The sequence below is a fragment of the Pongo pygmaeus genome, chromosome 6 (genome assembly GCF_028885625.2).
Source record: "Pongo pygmaeus isolate AG05252 chromosome 6, NHGRI_mPonPyg2-v2.0_pri, whole genome shotgun sequence".
Classification (NCBI taxonomy): Eukaryota; Metazoa; Chordata; class Mammalia; order Primates; family Hominidae; genus Pongo; species Pongo pygmaeus.
In genome coordinates, this window is record NC_072379.2 from 69,834,657 (window position 1) to 69,858,477 (window position 23,821).

A 23,821-nucleotide genomic window follows, 5' to 3' on the forward strand; every position below is an offset into this window, starting at 1 on the left:
ATGGAAACCAAACATACCAAAACCTGTGGGATACAGCAAAAAACAGTACCAAGAGGGAAGTTCATAGCAGTAAGTTCCTACATCAAAAAAAGAGGAAAAACTTCAAATAAACAACCTAACAATGCATCTTAAGGAACTAGAAAAGCAAAAGCAAACAAAACTCAAAATTAGTAGAACAAAAGTAATAATAAAGATCAGAGCAGAAATAAATGAAATTGAAAAAAACAACACAAAAGATCAATGAAACAAAAAGTTGGTTTTCTGAAAAGTTAAACAAAATTGACAAACATTTAGTCACACTAAATAAAAAAAAAGAGATCTAAATAGATAAAATCAGAAATGAAAAAGGAGACATTACAGCTGATATTGAGGAAATTCAAAGGATCATTGGTGGTTACTATGAGCAACCAATTGTGAAAGACAAACATTGTATGTTATCATTTATATATGGGATCTAAAAATCACAACAATTGAACTCATGAACTTAAAGAGCTGTTTATCTTAACTGTTTCTACCATGAAGACATGGGTAAATTTAGCATAGTTTGACAGATGAATAAGACCTAGTATTTGATAGCACAACAGGGTGACTATAGTCAATAATAACTGTACATTTTTAAATAACTTAAAGAGTGTAATTAGATTGTTTGCAACTCAATGGCTGAATGTTTGAGGGGATGGATACTCCATTATTCATGATGTGCTTATTTCACGTTGCATACCTTATCAAAATATCTCATGTACCCCATAAATATATACACCTATAATGTACCCACAAAAATTTAAAAAATAAATAAACAAATAGTTGAATATTTCTTAAAAAGAGGTAAATGCTACCACTCTGTTCTTCATTCACCTTATCTGAGAGACCAATTTTATTGAGAGGTGAGAAATTGGCATCTGAAATAAACTATTTTTCTTTTAAAGTCAGAATTTGCAACACAACAGAGTGATTACAGTCAACAATAATTTATTGTACATTTAAAAATAAAAGAGTATAATTGGATTGTTTGTAACAATAAACAAAAGATAAATGCTTGAGATGATGGATACCCCATTTGCCCAGATGATTATTACACAATGTATGCCTGTATCAAAATATCTCATGTACCCCATAAGTATATGCACCTACTACGCACACACAAATTTTTTTTTAAAGAATTTGCATTGGTGACACCACCAATCTCTAATTCCATTCGTTTCCAACAGTGGCTGACCTCTATTCTAAATTCCTGAAATGACAACTGGGAGTAAGACTTCATGACTATCCACTGAAGATCCCCGACCAAAAATAAAAGCCTTGGGTATCTCATGTCAATCCCTCAAATCGGCACCACTTGGTCATTTTTTTCCTCTCTTTGGATATGATCATACACACAATTACAGAAATTAGAGAATATCTAAGAAATAAATCAGAGTTAAATTAATAGCCTGTTGAGGAATGAGAGAAATTAGGAATTTATTCCTTGTTTGATTGCCTCTTTCATCCTGATGTTGACAGGTGGATATCAGTTGTAGTCACATAAGGAAAATTGAAGCTGAAACTGAAAGAAAATAATCCAGGTGATCAATTTCTGTACAATCCAACACTCATGGCACCATCAATCCAAAATCCAAAGTGTTACATATTAAAGTGCTGCCTGTTTTGAGATGAGATTTTTTGTCCCCCAAAATAATTAGCTAGTACCAGTTTTCTACTAGCAAGAGGCAGAGATAAAGATATTCTCTATTGTCAAACTTGTTTTTCCACGTGGAATTTTGACCTAAAGTTTCAGAACTACTATTTTCATCAGTCCAGATTTTACTAACTACACCTAGCACTTACAGTACTTGCAAGTTGTAGTATTAACAGCAGAGGCTGCTCCTGATGTCAGTTTTAAACTTTATGAGGAACTTTATTTCTGAAATATGTGGATCTTGAACATTCTAACTACAATCTGTCAAACTATACTAAAACTTACCCATGTCTTCATGGTAAAAGAAAAGTTAAGATAAACAAAGTTAAGGAATGCTAAAGCTTCAGCCAACCTGCTACCACCAGCACTAGTTTATGGAGATTCAGAAAGTGGACACTCAAGACAATGTATGTTTTCAGTACTATAAGGCATTGAAGTCAAAATCTTATGTAAAACGGCCAGCTCTGGTGAGGCACTGAATTGCTTTGGTGAAGACTTTTCTAAGTCTTTTTTTTTTTTTTTTTTTGAGTTCCTTGATATTTATTACCAAATTTTTTTTTAATTCACTGGTTTTTCTACCTTTTTATTTTTTTATTTTCCCATAGGTTTTTGGGATATAGATGGTATTCAGTTACATAAGTAAGTTCTTTACTGGTAATTTGTGAGATTTTCATGCAACCATCACCCAAGCAGTAAACACTGCACCCTATTTGAAGTCTTTTATCCCTCGCCCCCTCCCACCCTTCCCCCCAAGTCCCCAAAGTCCATCATTCTTATGCCTTTGCATCCTCATAACTTAGCTCCCACATATCAGTGAGAACAAATGAGGTTTGGTTTCCATTCCTGAGTTACTTCACTTAGAATAACAGTCTCCAATTTCATCCAGGTTGCTGCAAATGCCATAAATTCGTTCGTTTTTATGGCTGAGTAGTATCCCATCCTGTATATATACTACAGTTTCTTTATTCACTCATTGATTGATGGGCATTTGGGTTGTTTCCACAATTTTGCAATTGTGAATTGTGCTGCTATAAACATGCACGTACAAGTATCTTTTCATATAATGACTTATTTTCCTCTGGGTAGATAACCCAATAGTGGGATTACTGGATCAAATGGCAGTTCTACTTTTAGTTCTTTAAGGAATCTCCACACTGTTTTCCCTAGTGGCTGTACTAGTTTACATTCCCACCAGCAGCGTAGAAGTGTTCCCTGATCACCACATCCATGCCAACATCTACTGTTTTTTTGGTTTTTTGATTATGGCCATTCTTCCAGGAGTAAGGTGGTATCACATTGTGGTTTTGATTTGCATTTCCCTGATCATTAGTGATGTTGAGCATTTTTTCATATATTTGTTGGCCATTTGTAACTAATGGTGTCTTTGGCCTTTAAATTTGCACCCATATCTTGACTCTTTGCATTTTTCCACTCTATCAAGAAGAACCAAAGAAATATAAACTCAAGGAAAAGTTCAATAAGAGAAAACAGAGCTAAGCCAGCTACCACAATCTCCTTGATAAGGCTCTCCCAAGAAAAAAGCACCTTGGGCTGTTTTATCATGTCTGCTTCATGTAAACCCTTTGAGAGGAGTAGCCAAACAGAACATACCATGAGGAAACAGAAGCTTTTACCTCTTTGAGCTTCACCAAAACATTCACTCCTTTAGTACAATAGCTCTGTGAAAACTTCACCCTTAACCCAAGTCAGAATTTTACTTTGCAAGGAATAAAATAAGCAAAGAGAGTTTTAAACATCTCAAAAAAAGGGATCAGAATTCAGGGAGGCCAGCAGAACACTGTAAAGGAATGTAGAGTATAATAGCAAAAGGATAACTCAAGCTTAGTTTTATTCTCACAATTGCATCCAGGCAGGCCAAAGAGATTTAGTAAATACATAATAAAATACCTAGGGTAGAATTTTTTCCAAAATTTCAATCAGCTTGAGAAAATCATTTATACACACAAAAAAAGACTCAGAACAATATTACAAAGTAACTTTGACCTGAAGAACCACTGTAGGAAGAGATCATGCCAATAATGCTTGACCAAAAATGAAAAATGAACGAGTCTCATCATGTACCAGGGACCTTTTTGACTAAAAAATTTTAAAGATATTCTTTCCTTATATCTAAGAAAATAACCACATGTGTACATTTATGGAGAAATCTATCATAAACTAGCTGTCCAGACAATTCTTAATAAGTACTTGAAAATTTTAAACCTCAAACATACAAAGAATTACTATAAAGAACAAAAAAATGTGGTGGGAAATATGTGTAAGATGTGCCCAGTATAGGTAGTAAGTAAGTAAGTAACCTGTGAAACATGTTAGCATAGAATAAATGAAATAAGCAAGTAGCACATATGATATTTTTACATAGATTTAAAAGGATGAGGGGAAAAAAACCCAAGAGCATTATTTAGGAATAAAGAGGAAGAGAAGGATAAGGTAAACATTAACTATGCATAAGGCACAAACCTTCACTTCTTTTCATAAAGGAGTAACTGTTACAAGATTGGACAACAAGACAAGTAGACAAATACCGAAACAACTGTTTTTCATGAATTACACAATAGGCAATATAGAAGGTAATTCCTGAGAGGATAAACAATGAAGTGAGTTCTACGATCACCCCAGCTTTTTGCCTGGAGGTAATTTCTGAACCATAGCACAAGGAAGGATAATATTAACAGAGCTGAGGGGAAAAAGATTCAAGTTCAGGGAGACCACGAGGGTTAGAAATTGTGGACCAGAGGATGGGTTAGGCATAGAAAGGGTTATATACTGAAAGAACTACAGAAATATGCATAGGGTTTTCCTTAAGTCTTTGGCTGAATGCCAATTTACAAACACATAAAGTGACATTCCGGGAGGCCAGAGAAGAACTACTGCTGGGAAAGAACAAATATCAAGAATCTGTAAACTAAACAATTCACTGAGTTCACACAGGGCTGGGAATTGTTTGAGTTTCCACCAGCCAGAGTGAAGAGACCTCATTGAACATATGAACATTCACAAGAAATCCCTTGGGTCACACCTTAATAGTGAGACTAAACTGCCCTAGAATAAAAGCTACACCAGGACCACCTTCAAAAAGCTTAAAAACATGGCCTGTAATAATCAAGACTGTCATGAAAAGATCCTACACATTTGAAATAAATTTTTTTAAAATCCCTCAAAAACATAAAAATTTAAATATTTATCATCCAATCAAAAATTACCAAACATGTAAGGAAGCAGAAAATTTAACCACTATACAGGAAAAAATCAATCAATATAAACAGATCCAAGAAAGACAGTGATGAAAGAATTTATGAAGAATAATTCTAAACAAGCTTTTATAAATATAAATAGGATATTTTTAAGAATATAAAGAAAAAACATAAGTCTAGTAAATAGGGTAATAGAATATATAAAAATAATCAAAGGAAACTGTTGGAGATAAAAAATACAATATCTGAAATAAGAATTTCATGGGGTATGATTAACAGCACATTAGACACTTCAGGAAAAATGATCAACAACAATATACAACAACAGAAACTATGCATACTGGAGTACAGACAATTCTAAGAAATGCCAAATACATATATATTTATATATTATATAAACATTCACAAAGTGATAGAAGAGAGACAGGAAAGAAAGTGAAAAAAAAAGTTGAAGATATAATGGCTGAAAATGTTTCCAAATTTGGTAAAATTTTAAATTCACATATACAAGAAACTCAATTTAGCCCAAGCAGGAAGAACTCAAAGTCAATCATAGCAAGTCAAATTTCTGAAAAATAGTGATAAAGAAAAAAATTCTAAAAACCAGACAGAACTAAAGGATTCAATATTTTAAAAAGAATAAATCTAAGTATTGTCATAAATTTTGTGTCAGAAATGATTTAACACAAAAAACAATGTAATGATATCCTACAGTGCTGAAAGAAAAGAATGTCTATCTAGAATTCTAAATCCACTTTTAAAGAAACAGTCTTTAAAAAACAAAAGGCAAAATAAAGACATTTTTCAAAAGTGGGAGTGAAAAGAATTTATCAGCCACAAACATGCACTCAAGCAAGTAGTTAGGGGCATTCTTTTGGCAAAAGGAAAATGATCACAATGAAAACTTGGTTCTACTCAAAGGAGTGAATAAAGCTTAAAATAGTAAGTATGTAGGAAAACATTTTTTAAATCTGTTTTAATTTCTCTAAATAGTAATTGACAGTATAAAGCAAAAATAATTCAATGTATTATAGGGTTTAAACATGTAGAAATATAATTCAACACATCTGTTCCAACCACTGATAGATCAAGTAGGCAAAATATGAATAAGGACATAGAAAATCTGAACACTATCAACCACTCTAATCTAATTAATATTTATAGACCACCTTACTCAAGAATGACAAAACATACATCTTTTTGTTATATATCTGTGATATATATGTATCTATATGTTTATGTATTTATATATATACACACCCAAAAAAGAATAAATCTAAGTGTTATCATAGATTTTTTTGTCAGAAATAATTCAACACATCAAAATGAAATTAAAAATCAATAATAAAAATATACCCAAAAAATTCTCAATATTTAGAAATTAACAGATTTTACCAACCAATGTGTAAAAAAGGAAAAAAAGATGAGAAATTTAGAAAATCTTTTGAACTGAATCAAAATTCTTTGAAAAGGTCAAAATTTGGGGGGATGCAGCTAAAATCGTGTGTAAAGGGAAATCTATAAATTAAATCTTTTTATTAGAAAAGAAGTGAAATCAGTGGCTTAAACTCCTACCTTAAGAAGTCAGAAAATGAAGAGCAAATTAAACACAAAGGAATCAGAAATAAGGAAATAATAAAGTATAAACCAGTAAAATATATAACTGAAAATAGAGAAAAATCAATGAAACCAACGTTGGTTCAATAAAAAGATTAATAAAATGTATAAACTACAACATAGACTTATCTAGAAAAAAGAGAGAAACAAATTGCCAATATTAGAGAAAAAGTGACATTATGGCAGAGATTTTAAGCATAAGAAAATAACTTTATGAAAAACTATATTCCAACAAATTTGAATATATACATGACATAGTCAAATTCCTTAAAATATTCATATTACAATAACTGACCCGAGAAGAAAGAGAAAATCTGCATAGAATATCAACTTAACAAAACAGAATTCCATAATCAGAAGTTTTTCATTCCACTTCTGCACATATGGAGTAGAAGAAATACTTTTTTCTACTATTCCAAATAAGTGCAATTAAACAGTCAGGACATTTATATATAAAGTTAGCATATGACAACTCTGAAAGATGGAGAGAAGAAAGCAGACAAGTTAGAGACCTCTGGTCTTGAAAAAGATTATGTTTGTGAGTTTTGGGAATTTTTTTTATCCTCTTATATCCCAAACTTAGTGTTGAAGAAGGCAGCAAGTCAAAAACACCAGCAGGAGCTGATCAACAAGAAATTTCAACAAAAGTCAGTTCATATAACCAAAGAGCAGGAAAGGGACAACCTAGAAATACACAACATTTTTAGACAATATCTACTCTACTCCACCAAAGTACCATAGAAGAAAAACCCCTAAAAATTCACGCTCACTAACACAGGTCAAATAAAGAGTCTAGATTCCTATCATTGCCAGGCTGGAAGAAATCACCTCAACTTACCTGTCAGAGTGATGTCAAAGAAGGCCAAGGAGAAACCTGGATTTTTATATTCATGAGGTCACAGTGAGGTCTAATCTCACAGTGTCTGTGAAGATCACACAGGGAGCCTAGACTTCCACACCCACTAGGTGATAACAAAGTACTCTTTTCATACACTTCTGGGTTAGTGTCAGAAACCTAGTAGAAAGTCGGGACATTCACCATCAGTGTTAATGAGGTCATCTCCCCTGTGGCCTCATGGAGGCTGCATGGGGAAAAGTGGCAAAGTCCTACTATTCTTCTCAGGCAGAGTGGTATTAGCAAGGCATAGTGGGGAGTCATAGTAGCAAGGCATACTCCCGCCCTAGGTGCCAACTGAGGCCATTTGGGGAAACTGGAATTTCATCTTCCCCTAAAAATAAGTGGGCATTATTTCCTAATTCCCTACCCTTACAAGAGTGGAGTCAGAGGAGGACAGCTAAAATAGAAAATTTATTAAGATAGTCTCATAACATAACACCAAAAATGTCCAGGTTTCAGTGAATAATCATGAGTTATACTAAGACCCAGAAAAGTAAACAATCAATAGATGACAGAAATATTAAAATTCTCTGACAAGGATTTTTAAACAGTGATAATAAAAATCCTTTAATGAGCAATTACAAACACGATAAAAACAAACTTTTTTAAAAAGACAGAAAAGAAAGTCTCAATAGATAAATAGAAGGTATTAAAAAATCAAAAGGAAATTTTAGAGCTGAAAAATACAGTAATAAAAATTAAAACTAACTAGATGGGCTCAACAGCAGAATGGAGAAAACAGAAGAAAGAATCAGTGAACCTGAAGATAGAACAAAATAAATGACCCACTCCAAACAACAAAAAGAAAATTGACTGGCAAAAAATAAACAGAGCCTCAGGGACCTGCGAGAACATAACAAAAGACCTAACATCTATGTCATTGGAATTTTGGAAGAGAAAGAAGGTAAGGCTGGAAGAATATTAAAATAAATAATGGCTAACAAATTTCCAAAAATGTAAATGACAGAATTTCACGGATTCAAGATTCTGAGTGAATCTCAAACAGAAAAAAACCCAGAGAGCTCCTCCTAGAGACATATCATAATAAAAAATTCTAAATAACTAAATACAAAGAAAAAAATCTAGAGAGAAAAATTATATATTACCTAAAGGGAAAAAATATATTATCAACTAATTTGTGACAACAATTCAAATGACAGCAGATTTATCATCAGACACTATAGTGAACAACATTTTTCAAGAGCAGAAAGAAAAAAGTTATCAATACAAAATTCCATCCAGTGAAAATACCCTTTAAAAATTAGATGGGGAATCAAAATCAGATAAAGAGAAATTGTTGCCAGCAGATCTACCCTGAAAGAATGGCTAAAGGAAGTTCTTGAAATATAATGGAAATAATAAAAGATAGAATCTGAGAACATCAGGAAGGAAGAACAACAGAACGAGTAAGAATATAAGTAAATACAACAGACTTAACTTCTCGAGTTTTCTAAATTATGTTTCAAGGTTGAAGCAAACATTAGAACACTGAAGTAGCTCTTAATTTATAGAGAGTAAATTTTTAAGATAATTGTATTATAAGAAGAGGAAGGTTAAAGGCCATAAATGGAGATTAGTGGTTGTCATGGCTTAGAGTTGAAAGAGGGAAGAGGATAGGGGTGACTATAAAAGGATAGTATGAGGGAGATTTTTGTGATGATGGAATAGTTGTATAGATTAACAGCATAAAAACTGCACAGAACTATATACACATTTTGTGGCAATACCAGTTTCCTGTCATTGTTATTCTATTGTAGTTAGGTAAGATATAATCAACAAGGAAAACTGCTGAAGACTATGCAGAACCTCTCTGGACTATCTTTGCAATTCCTTGTGAATATATGATTATTTCAAAATAAAAGGCTTTTTTTTTATTTTAAACTTTCCACAAATAAAACTCTTGTTCCCATTGTCTTTATGGTGAATTCCACCACGTTTAAAATAAAGAAATGGAGGCATGTTTGGATGACAAAATAGGTGGAGGCAAGATGACTGATTAGAAAGCTAGGGTCCACGGCACTCACAGAGAGGAAAGAAAAGGGATGAGTGAATTCAGTACCTTCAACTGAGGTATCCAGGTTCTTGCATAAATAGGCAAGCAGCTGGACCCATGGAGAACAAAGAGAAGCAGGGAGAGGCAGCAGCCTACCCAGGAGTGGCACAGAACCAAGGGAACTCCCACCCCTAGCCAGCGGAGGTGGTAAGTGATTGTGCAACCCCGCCCAGGAAGCCACACTTCCCCTATGGATCTTTGCAATCTGTGAATCAGGAGATCGCCTTGTGAGCCCAGGCCACAGGGCCTTGGGTCCAATACACAGAGCTGTATGGAGTCTTGGCAGAGCAGCCACTCAGACATGCAGAGACCTAGGAGTTTTACATACTCTGACCCCCAGGTCCCTGCCAAGGTGGAAAATCCATCAAAGAGAAAATACCAACAACAGCAACAAAAAAACCCCACAAAAACCCCATTCAAAGGTCAGCAACCTCAAAGATTGAAGGTGGATAAGCCCATAAAGATGAGAAATCATCAATGAAAAAAAACTCTGAAAACTCAAAGAGCCAGAATGCCTTTTCTCCTCCAAATGACCACAACACTTCTCCACCAAAGGCACAGAACTGGACTGAGGCGGAGATAGTTGTATTGACAGAAAGAGGCTTCAGAAGGTGGGTAATAACAAACTTCACTGAGTTAAGGAGCATGTTGTAACCCAATGCAAAGAAGCTAAGAATCATGATAAAACAATACAGGACCTTATAGTCAGAAAAGCCAGTTTAGAGAGGAACATAACTGAGCTGATGAAGCTGAAAAACACAACACGAGAATTTCACAATGCAGTCACAACTATCAATAGCAGAATAGACCAAGTGGAGGAAAGAACCTCAGAGCCTGAAGACTATCTTTCTGAAATAAGACAAACAGATAAGAACAGAGAAAAAAGAATGAAAAGGAATGAACAAAACCTCTGAGAATTATGGGTTATGTAAAGAGACCGAACCTATGACAGATGAAGGTACCTGAAACAAACAAGCAAAATGGAACCGAGTTGGAACACATACCTCAGGATATCATTCAGGAGAACTTCCCCAACCTAGCATGACAGGTCAACATTCAAATTCAGGAAATGCAGGAACCCCAGAAAGATACTCCATGAGAAGATCAACCCCAAGACAAATAATTATCAGATTCTCCAAATTGAAATAGAAGAAAAAACATTAAGGGCAGTCAGAGAAAAAGGCCAGGTCACCTGCAAAGGGAAACCCATCAGACTAACAGTGGACCTCTCAGTGGAAACCCTATAAGCCAGAGGAATTAGGAAGCCAATATTCAACATTCTTAAAGAAAATAGTTTCCAACCCAGAATTTTAATCCAGCCAAACTAAGCTTCATAAGCAAAAGATAAATAAGATCCTTTTCAGACAAGCAAATGCTGAGGGAATTCATTACCATCAGGCCTGTCTTTCAAGAGCTCCTGAAGGAAGCACTAAATATGGAAAGGAAAGACTGTTACCAGCCACTACAAAAACACACTGAAATACAGAGACCAGTGACACTATGAAGCAGCCACACAAACAAGTCTGCATGATAACCAGCTAGCATCATAATGGCAGGATCAAAGTCACATTTAACAATACTAATCTTAAATATAAATGGGCTAAATGCCCCCAAATAAAAGACACAGAATAGCAAGCTGGATAAAGAGCCAAGACTCATCAGTATGCTGTCTTCAAGAGACCCATCTCATCTGCAAAGACACACAGAGGCTCAAAATAAAGGAATGGAGGAAAATTTACAAAACAAATGGAAAACAGAAAAAAGCAGGGGTTGCAGTCCTAGTTTCTGAAAAAAACAGACTTTAAACCAACAAAGATAAAAAAAAAAAAAAGACAAAGAAGGGCATTACATAATGGTAAAGTGTTCAATTCAACAAGAGGGAACTATCCTAAATATACATGAACCCAATAGAGGAGCACCTGGATTCATAAAGCAAGTTCTTAGAGACCTACAAAGAGACCTAGACTTCCACACAGTAATAGCGGGAGACTTTAACACCCCACTGACAATATTAGACAGATCACCAAGACAAAATTAACAAAGTACCTAAATTCAGCTCTGGATCAAGTGGACCTGGTAGATATCTACAGAACCCTCCACCCAAAAACAACAGAATATGCATTCTCCTCATCACCGCATGGCATTTCCTCTAAAATTGATCACATAAGCCAAAGTAAAACATGCCTCAGCAAATGCAAAAGAACTGAAATAATAACAAATAGTCTCTCAGACCATAGCATAATCAAATTAGAACTCAAGATTAAGAAATCCACTCAAAATCACACATCTACTTGGAAGTTGAACAACCTACTCCTCAATGATTCTTGGCTAAATAATAAAATTAAGGCAGACATCAAGAAATTCTTTGAAACTAGTGAGAACAAAGAGATGATGTACCAGAATCTCTGGAAAGCAGCTAAATCAGTGTTAAGAGGAAAATTTATAGCACTAAATGTCCACATCAAAAAGCTAGAAAGATCTCAAGTTGACAACCTAACATTTCAACTGAAAGAACTAGAGAATCAAGACCAAACAAACCCTAAAGCTAGCAGAAGACAAAAAGTAACCAAGATCAGAGCCAAAATGAAGGAGACAGAAATACAAAAATCCTTTCAAAAAATCAGTGAATCCAGGAGCTGGTTTTTTGAAAAAAAAAATAATAATAAAATAGACCACTAGCCAGACTAATAAATGAGAAAAGAGAAAAGAATCAAATAAGCAGAAATAAAGGGAATATCACCACTGACCCCACAGAAATACAAACAACCATCAGAGAATACTATAAACACCTCTATGCACATAAACTAGAAAATCTAGAAGAAATGGATAAATTCCTGGACACTCATACACTCTAAAGACTGAATCAGGAATAAACTGAATCCCCGAATAGACCAATAACATGTTCCAAAACTGAGGCAGTAGTAAATAGCCTACAACCAAAAAAAAGCCCAGGACCAGACAGATTCACAGTGGAATTCTACCAGAGGTACAAAGAAGAGCTGGTACCATTTCTACTGAAACTATTCCAAAGAATCAAAAGGAGGGACTCCCCCCTAACTTATTGTATGAGGCCGGCATCATCCCAATGCCAAAACCTGGAAGAGGTACAACAAAAAAAGAAAACTTCAGCTCAATAACCTTGATGAACATTGATCAAAAATTGTCAATAACATACTGGCAAACTGAATCCACAGCATATCAAGAAGCTTATACACCATGATCAAGTTGACCTCATCCCTGGGATGCAAGGTTAGTTCAACATATACAAATCAATAAATTTAATTCATCACATAAATAGAGCTAAAGACAAAAACCATATGATTATTTCAATAGATGCAGAAAAGGCCTTCAATAAAATTAAGCATCCCTTTATGTTTAAAACTCTCAATAAACTAGGTATTGAGGGAACATACCTCAAAATAATAAGATCCATTATTGACAAGTTCATAGTCAATATCATACTGAATGGGCAATAGCTGGAAGCATTCCCCTTGAAAATCGACATAAGACAAGGATGCTCTCTCTCATCACTCCTATTCAACATAGTATTGAAAGTTCTGGCCAGGGAAGAGAAAAGATAAAGATAAAAGATAAAGTGTGTTCAAATAGGAAGTAAGGAAGTCAAATTATCTTTGTTTGCAGATGACACGATCCTATATCTAGAAAACCCCAAAAGCTTCTTAAGCTAAGTAACTCAAGCGAAGTCTCAGTATATAAAATCTATGTGCAAAAACTACTAGCATTTCTATACACCAACAACAGGCAAGCAGAGAGCAAAATCATGAATGAACTCCCATGCACAATTGCTACTAAAATAATAAAATACCTAGGAATACAGCTAACAAAGGAAGTGAAGGACCTCTTCAAGGAGAACTACAAACCACTGCTCCAAGAAATCAGAGGACACAAACAAATGGGAAAATATTCCATGCTCATGGAAAGGAAGAATCAATAGCATTAAAATGGCCATATTGCCCAAAGTAACTTATAGATTTAATGCTATTCCCATTAAATTGCCACTGACATTCTTCACAGAATTAGAAAATACTATTTTAAAATTCATATGGAACCAAAAAGGAGCCCAAATAGCTAAGACAATCCTAAGCAAGAAGAACAAAGCTGGGGGCATCATGCTATCCAACTTCAAACTATACTATAAGGCCGTAGTACCCAAAACACTGGTACTGGTATAAGAACAGACACATAGACCAATGGAACAGAATAGAGAAATCAGAAATGAGACCACACACCTACAACCATCTGATCTTCTACAAACCTGACAAAAACAAGCAATGGGGAAAGGATTCCCTATTTAATAAACAGTGTGAGAGAACTGGTTAGCCATATGCAAAAAATTGAAATTGGACCCCTTCCTTACACCATATACAAAAATTAACTCAAGATGGATTAAAGACTTAAATATAAAACTTAAAACTATAAAAACCCTAGAAGAAAATCTAGGCAGTAACACTCAGGACAACCATGGGCAAAGATTTCATGATGAAAACACCAAAAGCAATTGCAATGAATACCAAAATTGACAAATGGGATATGATTAAACTAAAGAGCTTCTGCACAGCAAAAGAAACTATCATCAGAGTGAACAGGCAACCTACAGAATGGGAGAAAATTTTTGCAGTTTATCCATCTGACAAAGGTCTAGTATCCAGCATCTATAAGGAACTTAAACAAGTTTAAAAGAAAAAATAAATAAATAAATAAAAAGTGAGCAAAGAACATGAACAGACACATTTCAAAAGAAGACATACATGCAGCCAACAATCCTTTGGGAAAAAAAACTCAGTGACACTGATTATTAGAGAAATGCAAATCAAAACCACAATGAGATACCATCTCACACCAGTCAGAATGGCTATTTTGAAAAAGTCAAAAAGTAACAGATGCTGGTGAGTTTATGGAGAAAAGGGAATAGTTAAACACCGTTGGTGCAAGTGTAAATTAGTTCAACCATTGTGGGAGACAGTGTGGCAATTCCTCAAGACCTAAAGACAGAAATACCATTTTCTCAGCAGTACCATTACTGGTTATACACCCAAAGGAATATAAAACATTCTATTATAAAGACACATGCACATGTATGTTCATTGCAGCACTATTCACAATAGCAAAGACATGGAATCAACCTAAATGCCCATCAATAATAGACTAGATAAAGAAAATGTGGTACATATATACCATGAAATACTATGCAGCCACCAAAAAGAATGAGACTATATCCTTTGCAGGGCCATAGATGGAGCTCGAGGCCTTTATCTTTAGCAAACTAACACAGGAACAGAAAACCAAATACTACATGCTCTCACTTCTAAGTGGGAACTAAATGATGAGAACACATGGACACATAGAGGGGAACAGCATACACTGGGGCCTATTGGAGGGTGGAGGATGGGAGAAGGGAGAGGAGAGGGAAAAATAACTAAGTCGTACTAGGCTTAATACGTGGGTGATGAAATAATCAGTACAACAAACCCCCATGACACAAGTTTACCTATGTAACAAACCTCCACACATAACCCTGAACTTAAAATAAAAGTTAAAAAAAATAGAAAAGAAAAAAATCAGAAAAAAAAAACAGTTGAGTGGCTAAACAAATTGAGATCTGTTTATATAGTGGAATAATACTCAGCAATAACAAGGAATGAACTACCAATACAAGAAATAACATGGATGAATCTCAAAAATGTGGTTAGCATAAGAAGCTAAACACAAAAGATGGCATTCTATATAATTTTATTTAGAAAAGACAAAATTAATCTATACAGACAGAAAGAAGAGTAGTGGTTGTCTAGGGTTTAGGGTGGGCCATTGACTACAAAGTGGCACAAGGAAATTTTGGAAACTGATGAAAATATTCTATACCTTAATTGTGCTAGAAGTTACATAAGTGTGTAATTTCTCCAAAAGTCTTAGAAATGTAATTTTAAATGGATGCATTTTTTTCAAATTAAATATCATTAAAGATGTAAAAGTACACACAAACATATAAGTGTGTGTATATATATATGTATTTATATATTTTTCAAGATTCAAATCATGCCACCTTCAGTAACATCATAGTTAAGTCAGTCACCCATTGTTGACACTCATTCTGGTTCCTCATGTTTTCTGCCCCACACAGACAAAAGTCATTGCTATATAAAAATAGCTACTGGTCATTTTGCCCTGTGGTCTCTCAGATATATATACCAAGGTGACTTTGACCACCTTTTTTCTGCTGTGCCTCCTTTCCCACAAGCAACTCAGTCATCGTTTGTCTACCATTAACAGGGAATACTAATGAAGTGGAAAGGGGCAGGATATATGGATATTACGCAGCTCTAGATTTAAGTATTGTAGTCCCTCCTTCTCATTTGCATCCCATCAAAGTTATGTTACTCTTTGTCCTTTGCTTCTCACTGTGTTCTGAATCAATAAGCCATGTAGTTTGAGGTCTTAATTTGATCTGTGAGACCTTGGATCCTGACTTCTGAAACAGTAGCATAGTTAGAAGCTATCATGGCATCATGGTAATTCCTCATCTTGACAAGACTACAACCTAACTATATACTGTGAAATTCAAAGATGTGCAATGGAATCAACCTTAAGAACTGGAATTTTTGAGACATTTGTACAAAAAAAAAAATACATGTAACAATGAAATAGAGAGAAAACCCCTAAGTAAAAGTGGCCAAACAATGAGAAATAGTGGAATTAAAAGAAAGTAATTTCACATAACAGTAGAAAAATACAGTTCGTTGTGACATCAACATGTGTCTGGTATTGGTGAGACAAGGTCCCTAATCATGATGGTAATCAGTGATTGTTAAAGCTATAGTGCCAAATATTAACAACATGTTCATATTTTTAAATTGTATGCTCCATTCACAGTTTTGTCAGTGAAAACTTGGCATAATTAAAACAACGTGGCACAGGCACATTGAGACATACATAAGTAGTAGTCCTCTTTCCTTCCATTATAAAAACTTAGCAGTTTTAATGCATGCAAAGATTAATATAACCCAGATAATTTGGCTGTAAGTTTGGTTCTGAATCACCAAGAAAATGATACAAGTATTCAGAAGAACAGCTTAAATAATTATAGCAAATTCAAAACATTACCAAAATCACTGGTCTGAAATCAGTCATAGGTCCATTTCTTCTCAATGAGAATAATCGACAGAAAACAAAAATATCAATCAAGTATCAAATAAGAATTAGGTAACTACTATGGGCTCAGTAATCTAAGCACTGCACATGATGCGAAAACACCTTAAACATGAAAACTGCCTGCTCTTAGTCCCTTGCAATCCAGTCTTTCTTCTTCAACCAATCTACGTGAAACAGTTTACATATATTGCAAACTGGTTCATTAATTCTCATGTAGAGCAAAGGAAAAAAATCAGGGCACTTTAAAACAAACTTTGTCACTAATACTGAGAACCCCACTCCTATCCCCAGTATCAGTCTACTTCCCGGGATCACCAAGGTAACGTAGTTATGCTAGACACGAATCTGCCTTTCTGAATCTTCAGAGCTGTATCCGCCTCTTGATGCCCATCAGAATCAAGGCCTTCATCACAGCTTGAAAAAAGATGTAGACATGTAAAGACCAAGCTTCTCTCTGCATATTTCATAAAATTTCCCTCCATGTGGGACATTCCTATCACTAAAGCAATGTAAAAATTAGCAGCCCAGACCATTATCAAGAGGGTAATGAGAATGAACTTTGATACTTGTACTTGGAACCTAAACCAGAGATCTTGTGGGCTCTTGATAAGCCAAGTTATGTATACACAGGCTGATATTCAACCAGTCGATACTGGTACAGTCATCCCAGTTATTAATATGTCAAAAGTACTTCCCTCAGGAGTTGATAAATAGGTACTGCAGCAGTTGTTCCCCATCGGATCCTCCCTACACCCATATGGAGCACCCTTATTTTCCTCTGGAAGCCCTAGCCATCACTAGATTTAATTCATTGGTACCTATGCCGCATCAATTGTTAGATATTCTGAACCTATTCCAATAGTGTGTGCCAGTTCACATACATAAAAAGATATATTTAATATAATATCCCTTGGGAGGATGGACTTTTCAGTTCACCCAGTTGCCTATCAATAAATGGAAACATTAGTTGGGTCCCCTGCCCTCCAACTGTTTGTAGATATTTTGCTTAAGTAAACAAATGTGAATGTACCTGGTAATTCTACTCTTAACACACAAATACCAGTAACCCGGGGTTCTTCACATCTTTAAGCAAAGAAGCTTTGGAAACACCTGATAAAGTATATCATTGAAGAATATTTGAAAGCCAACTTAAGCTTTAAGCATTAAGCTCATTAGAAGAACTAGACTTAGTGATCTGGTCCAGTAAAATTCTCATTTAGAACCTATTAGGAATATTCTGCACTGAAAATCCTTGGGGGCCTCTATCAGTTCTATTATCTATTAGGGGAAGAAATACCAAGATGTGCAAAGTGGTTAGGAGTTGTTCCTAGTAAGTGTCTTAGGAAAATGAATGCGGCTGTCATACATATATTAAAATGCTCCTTTTTCCCCGTGGCAAGGTGGATAGGCAAATCATGTCACAAGTTCTTATCCAGGAACTTTGCACCACAGTGTAAACATGTCTCTTTCTTCCACCATGTTCAAGTTTCCCTTCACTGCTAGGTTGCCCGCTCTGCTTTCCTTTGATTGTAGTGACATCTAATGTCAGAGTCAGAGAGTAGCTCAGCTCAGCTCCTGTTGAGCTTCCAAATTTACTCTTCAGGTTGTAAACCTACCTCCTTGGCAGACAGACAGTTCACTAGGATAATTTGTTGGGCCAAGAAAAACATGAACAAAACTGAATTAAACTTGTTTAAATTGAAATGGAGTTAGTACTTGAATCATGAATTTTCAAAACTGGCTCTTTCTCCTCTTGAGAGAAGTCTACCCTCTAAAAAATCATGTTTTGGGAAAATACCTAATACATCAGTCCATCTTATTGTTAAGAGAGTTTTCTCACTAGTTGCTGGGCTTAGTGGGCTCACTTGAATAATAATTATATAATAAATAAGAGAAGCTAATATTTATTGGGAAGTCATCAATTACCATTTTTTAAATACTCATTTATTTTCTCTTCCAAAAAAGGGAGCAAATACTTGACCTTTGTATTTGCTGTCTTATCTTCATTAACTACCAAAGAGCCTGCCCTAGGGTAGGCCCACATGTTTGGGAAGGTACTGCCTGCTTTCTGTCACTTTTCATGTTCTCTCACATTTCATCATTACAACACTTCTGTACGATAAACATTATCATCATTTCTATTTGCATTAGTAATTTGTCTGGGATCATGGTGGCTACTGAGCAGGATTGGAACCCAGCCATCCTAGCCCCAGAATAGAAGGACAACTGGAGGCTGGATGCTCGGAGCAAATGGCCCCATGATCACTTCTCCTCACATAACTAACAAGTCATGACAATTGTTAAGACAATGACAACAGTGTTAGAGGAAGCATCACAAAAGGTGGGATTGAAATCAGTGGTCACACTGTGAGGTAAGGTGTGAAAAGAAAATTCTCTTTTCATGTTCATGCTTGACTAGAGAATCAATTCCTTGTCATGATCCCCTATGGGCCCACTCCTCCAGATGTTAGAACCTGTCTACTCTCCTTCTCTAGGACTCCCACTCTTAACTAGTATGCATACGGCCTTCCATAGTGGAAAGAACACAAAATTTGGGTTCAAATGATCTAAGTTTAAGACCAGGCTTTGCTATTTACTGTGAGTTTGGACAAGTCACTCAACCTATGTTAGGTTCAATTTAAAGTGGAGTAAATGGTAGCATTCTATACAAGATGCCAAACTCAGCCCACATTCTTCTATTTTGAATATAGTAAGGAGACAATTATACCCTCTTGGAAATGACAGAAAGATGTACTTAGTCAAACTGAAAATTCAAGAAATCTCTCTAAGACAGCACAGACAAGATGTGAGAACTGACGTGCCCATAATCTAATATGTATAAAAGACAGCCTGCAGGGTGTAAGGGAAGGGACAGCACCGGCCTCCAACAGGTTTGCAGTGGGGCCTGAAAATAAAGCTAAGTCATGCGATGATTTGTGGGAGAAATTGTTCATTCTGCTGGCATTTCCAGGAAGTACAATAAAATCTGGAGTCTTCATGCAGTGGGGAGCTACAAAGGCACCCACAGTGTAAACCTGACAAAGGTGCTGACTTAGGAAATGAGGTCACTCTGGAGATTTAATAGCTGGCTAAACCCCTTATAGAAGCATCTTATCATACAGATATAAAAACAAGATCTGTAGTCATAAACAAAACAATTTGAAGCTAGAAAAGAAGTTTCAAACTGAAAAATGTGATTGCTAACTTTTTTACTGTAATGGGAACAATAAAGAATAAACTGACTACTACAAGGATCAAATCGGTTAAAAAAAAAACAATGAGAAATTCAGGCCTCTGTGGAGGCAGGCTAAAGAGATGCAAATTATAAAGGACACATAGATAATAATGTCAGATTTCCAATACAGATGGTCTTACTATGGTTTGACTTACAATTTTAACTTTATAATGGTGCAAAAGCCATATGCATTTAGTGGAAATCATACTTTAAATTTTGAATTTTGATCTTTTTCCAGGCTAGTGATATGTAGTAGCAGACTCTCTTGTGCTGGGCAGAGGCAGCGAGCCCCAGCTCCCAGTGTGCCATGCGATGTGGAGGGTAAACCAATACTCTACAGTGCAGTGTGTTGCCAGATGATTTTACCCAGCTGAAGGCTAATTAAGCATTCTGAACACACTTAAGGTAGGCTAGGCTAAGCTACAATGTTCAGTAGTTTAGGTATATTAAATGCATTTTCAATTTGCAATATCTTCAACTTATAATGTGTTTATCAAGATGTAACTCCACCATAAGTCGAGGAACATCTCAAATCTGGAAAACAGATTTTCCAGAAATAAAGAGTTGATCATAATGAAAATCAATAACCAGCTAGATGATAAGAAGAAACACTTCTAGAAACTGAACACAGCCTTGGGTGTTTATAATTAAACACATTGATTGAGTCTTAGGCAAAATTAAGAAGTAGCAATTTATATTTTATAATATCTTGATGAAATTTTTTAACCAAAACACTTCTATTTTAGTCTTCAAAGAAACTCTTTTCTTTTTTTTCCAAGATAATCATGATTAACGTACAAAAATGGGTATACATCTTCAAAACATTTCCCTTAATAGGAAACTTAGCTTTATAGGATCTAAACACTAAAAGGCGAAAAAAAATCTATTTTCTTTTCATTACAAAACAAAACAGAATCCAGCATAAGTCAAGGAAACACATTCATTCCTCAGGTCCTCCTCCTCCATGAACCAACATTATTATTTCCATTTAGCAAAATCTGATCTAATTTAGTATTCTTTCTTCTGGTGGGATTTCAAACTCAGTGATATCTTGCAGTACCATATTGACAAAGTTATCAAATCCTAGAAGAGTATCAACAATTTCCTTATCACTCTTCATCACAATGAGAATTTTTGATTCTTAGATTTGTCTACAAGCTCTAGCAGTAGCAGCTGTAAGGAGCTGGTACTAGTGTTAGCCACCATAACCGTGATGGAAATGGCCTTGATTAACATTTTTATTATTTTTTTTTTTTTTGAGACAGAGTCTTGCTCTGTTGCCCAGGTTCGAGTGCAGTGGTGCCATCTTGGTTCACTGCAACCTCCGTCTCCCAGGTTCTAACGATTCTCCTGCCTCAGCCTCCTATCTGGGATTACAGGTGTGCAACACCATGCCCAGCTAATTTTTGTATTTTTAATAGAGACTGGGTTTTGCCATGTTGGCCAGTCTAGTCTCGAACTCCTGACCTCAGGTGATTCACCCACCTCAGCCTCCCAAAGTGCTGGGATTACAGGCGTGAGCCCACCACGCCCGGCCTTGATTAACATTTTTAATTTTAAGAACAAGAAAATAATTCTATAAGCTTCTAGACAAGAAAAAAAAATAGGTCACACAATAACGACAGATGGTCCTCAAACCTTTCTTCCATACCAAATAGAAGATGGTGTACACTAAACAAGCAGAACCCTCAACAGCTATATCTAAAATGTACTGAACTATGAATAATCCAACATTCTAGCAAGATCTCATTCCCATGAGATGAACAAAAAGACATTTTAGACTTACAAAGATTAATTAATATCACCAATGTACACTACTTCTAAAATTATACACACACAAATTTTACCCAGCCTATTAGTAAAGCAAAATAAATAATGATAAAGATATGACGTAAAAGAAATTTCAATTAAAAATGAAACTAAATGTCGAAAAAGGTTAAATATTTAATTATGAAATAAGCAAATGCTAAATAATGTTATCAATTAAGACGCTGCCTGACAGCTAAAAGTAACAAAAACTCAGCTGGCTTAAACAATAGGAAGAAATTTTTTTCTTAGAAAAAGCCCTAAGATATGACAGTTTCAGGCTGGAGGCTGGTTAAAATGGTGATTCTCATATTTAGACACACACACACAGGCACACACACACACACAGAGATTCTCTCCATCTTTCTCTCAGGCTCTTTAAGGTACATCAACATTGTTCTTCCTAATCATCCTCATGAAACTAAGGTGGCTGTCAGAGTTCAATACATTGCATCCAGATATGACTGTATCAGTGGAAAAGGGAGCCATTTTCTTTACATTTATTGATTTTTATTAATGAGAAGAAACTTTCCTTAGATTTCCCCTATTTCATCAGCAAGAATTATATCACATGTTTATGCCTAAACCAACAGTGATTTAGAAAGGGGACCACCATGATTGGGTAAAAATGTCATCACTAATGACATTTTGGGATGGATAATTCTTTGTTGGAGGGAGTTATTCTGTACATTGTTTAAAATCCTCCTTGCTCTCTACCCACTAGATACCTATAGCACCTTCCCCAATTGCAACAATCAAAAATGTCTCCAGACATTGCCAAATGTCCCCTGGTTAAGAACCACCAGAATACACTAATCAATCTAGCCCCTGAGTCTGGCTATGGGGCCCATCTTAAATATAAAACAGCACCGTAGAAAGGGAAAAGCTGAACCAAATCAGTATGCTTCAGAAAAGAGAGCTATATGAAAGAAAAATGGTCTTAAGTAAACAACCAACAATATCTTGTATGGTAATTCTTTAAAAACAATATACAGCAATGGTAAAAATATGAACTTAAAATTCTGTATTAATCAACTAAGAGGGGTCGGGTGTAGTGGCTCACACCTGCAATCTCAGCACTTTGGGAGGCTGGGCAACTTAGTGAGACCCTGTCTCTACAAAAAACACAAAAATCAGCTGGTTATGGGTGGCACGTGCTTGTGGTCCCAGCTATTCTGGAGGCTGTGGTGGGAGGATCACTTAAGCCCAGAAGGTAGAGGCTGCAGTGAACTGTGATCATGCCACTGTACTCCAAGTTAGGAAACAGAGTGAGGCCCTGTCTCAAAAAATAAATAAATAAATAAATAAAATCAAGAGGGAAATGAATGAAGAGTTTTAGCACAAATGAGGACTGTTAGTGTATGGTTTAATCATCAAGCACAGAAAATATCAATTTTTACTTATAAGAATATACAATTTAGTTGACTTTTAGAAATACATCTTTGAAAACTAATTTTCACTGTAGATTTGTATATACAATATTTAGCCCTTAAGAAGAAGATCAACTAGAGGAGCTATATTCTCTTTCAGGAGACAATCTGCTATTAGAATTTTTGAAGCTATCAAAATAAAATGATTCCCTATGGAAAGATTCATAGTTTCCCTAGAAACATACTTTAGTCTATGGCTTGGTGCTTTTACATCTGCAGCTTACGAATATTTTTTTTTATGTTAAAACATAACTTTTAAAACTCGGATCACATTATAACACCTTATTTGCCTTCTTAAAAAGGTTCTTTATCCTCTAATCTCATGGTAAGACCACATCCATATTCTCCAGCCTGTTGAATGGAGCCGAATGCCCCACACATCACTCAAGAGCCCTACCACTCTTTCCTCCCCAAACCCATTATTGTCTCCCTCCTTTCCCTGCTTCTGTTACTCTCTGGCTGCGCTTTCTTCTTCCCATTTTCTGTATCTATTCTTCATCTACTTGAGAACTATTTGGGGATCTCACTTCAGATTTACCATGGCTGCCTCCCAGCTCTGCACAATCCATTTTAATTTTATTCATGTCTTCCAAAACAGGCCCTCCCTGACCTGGGCTGAGGAAACTGTCCAGGCTAAGTCCCTGATCTCCATCATGGGGGGAAAAAATGCTAGGCCTGTTTAAGATGTAAGAACATTTTTATGGGAAAAAGTACAAAGTTTATCA

At 35.5% G+C, this 23,821-nt stretch overlaps 1 pseudogene; it reads right to left on the minus strand.

The window, feature by feature from the left end:
* Positions 1-20,800: 20,800 nt before the first annotated feature.
* LOC129041551 (U6 snRNA-associated Sm-like protein LSm5) lies at positions 20,801-21,066 on the minus strand (annotated as a pseudogene).
* Positions 21,067-23,821: the final 2,755 nt, after the last annotated feature.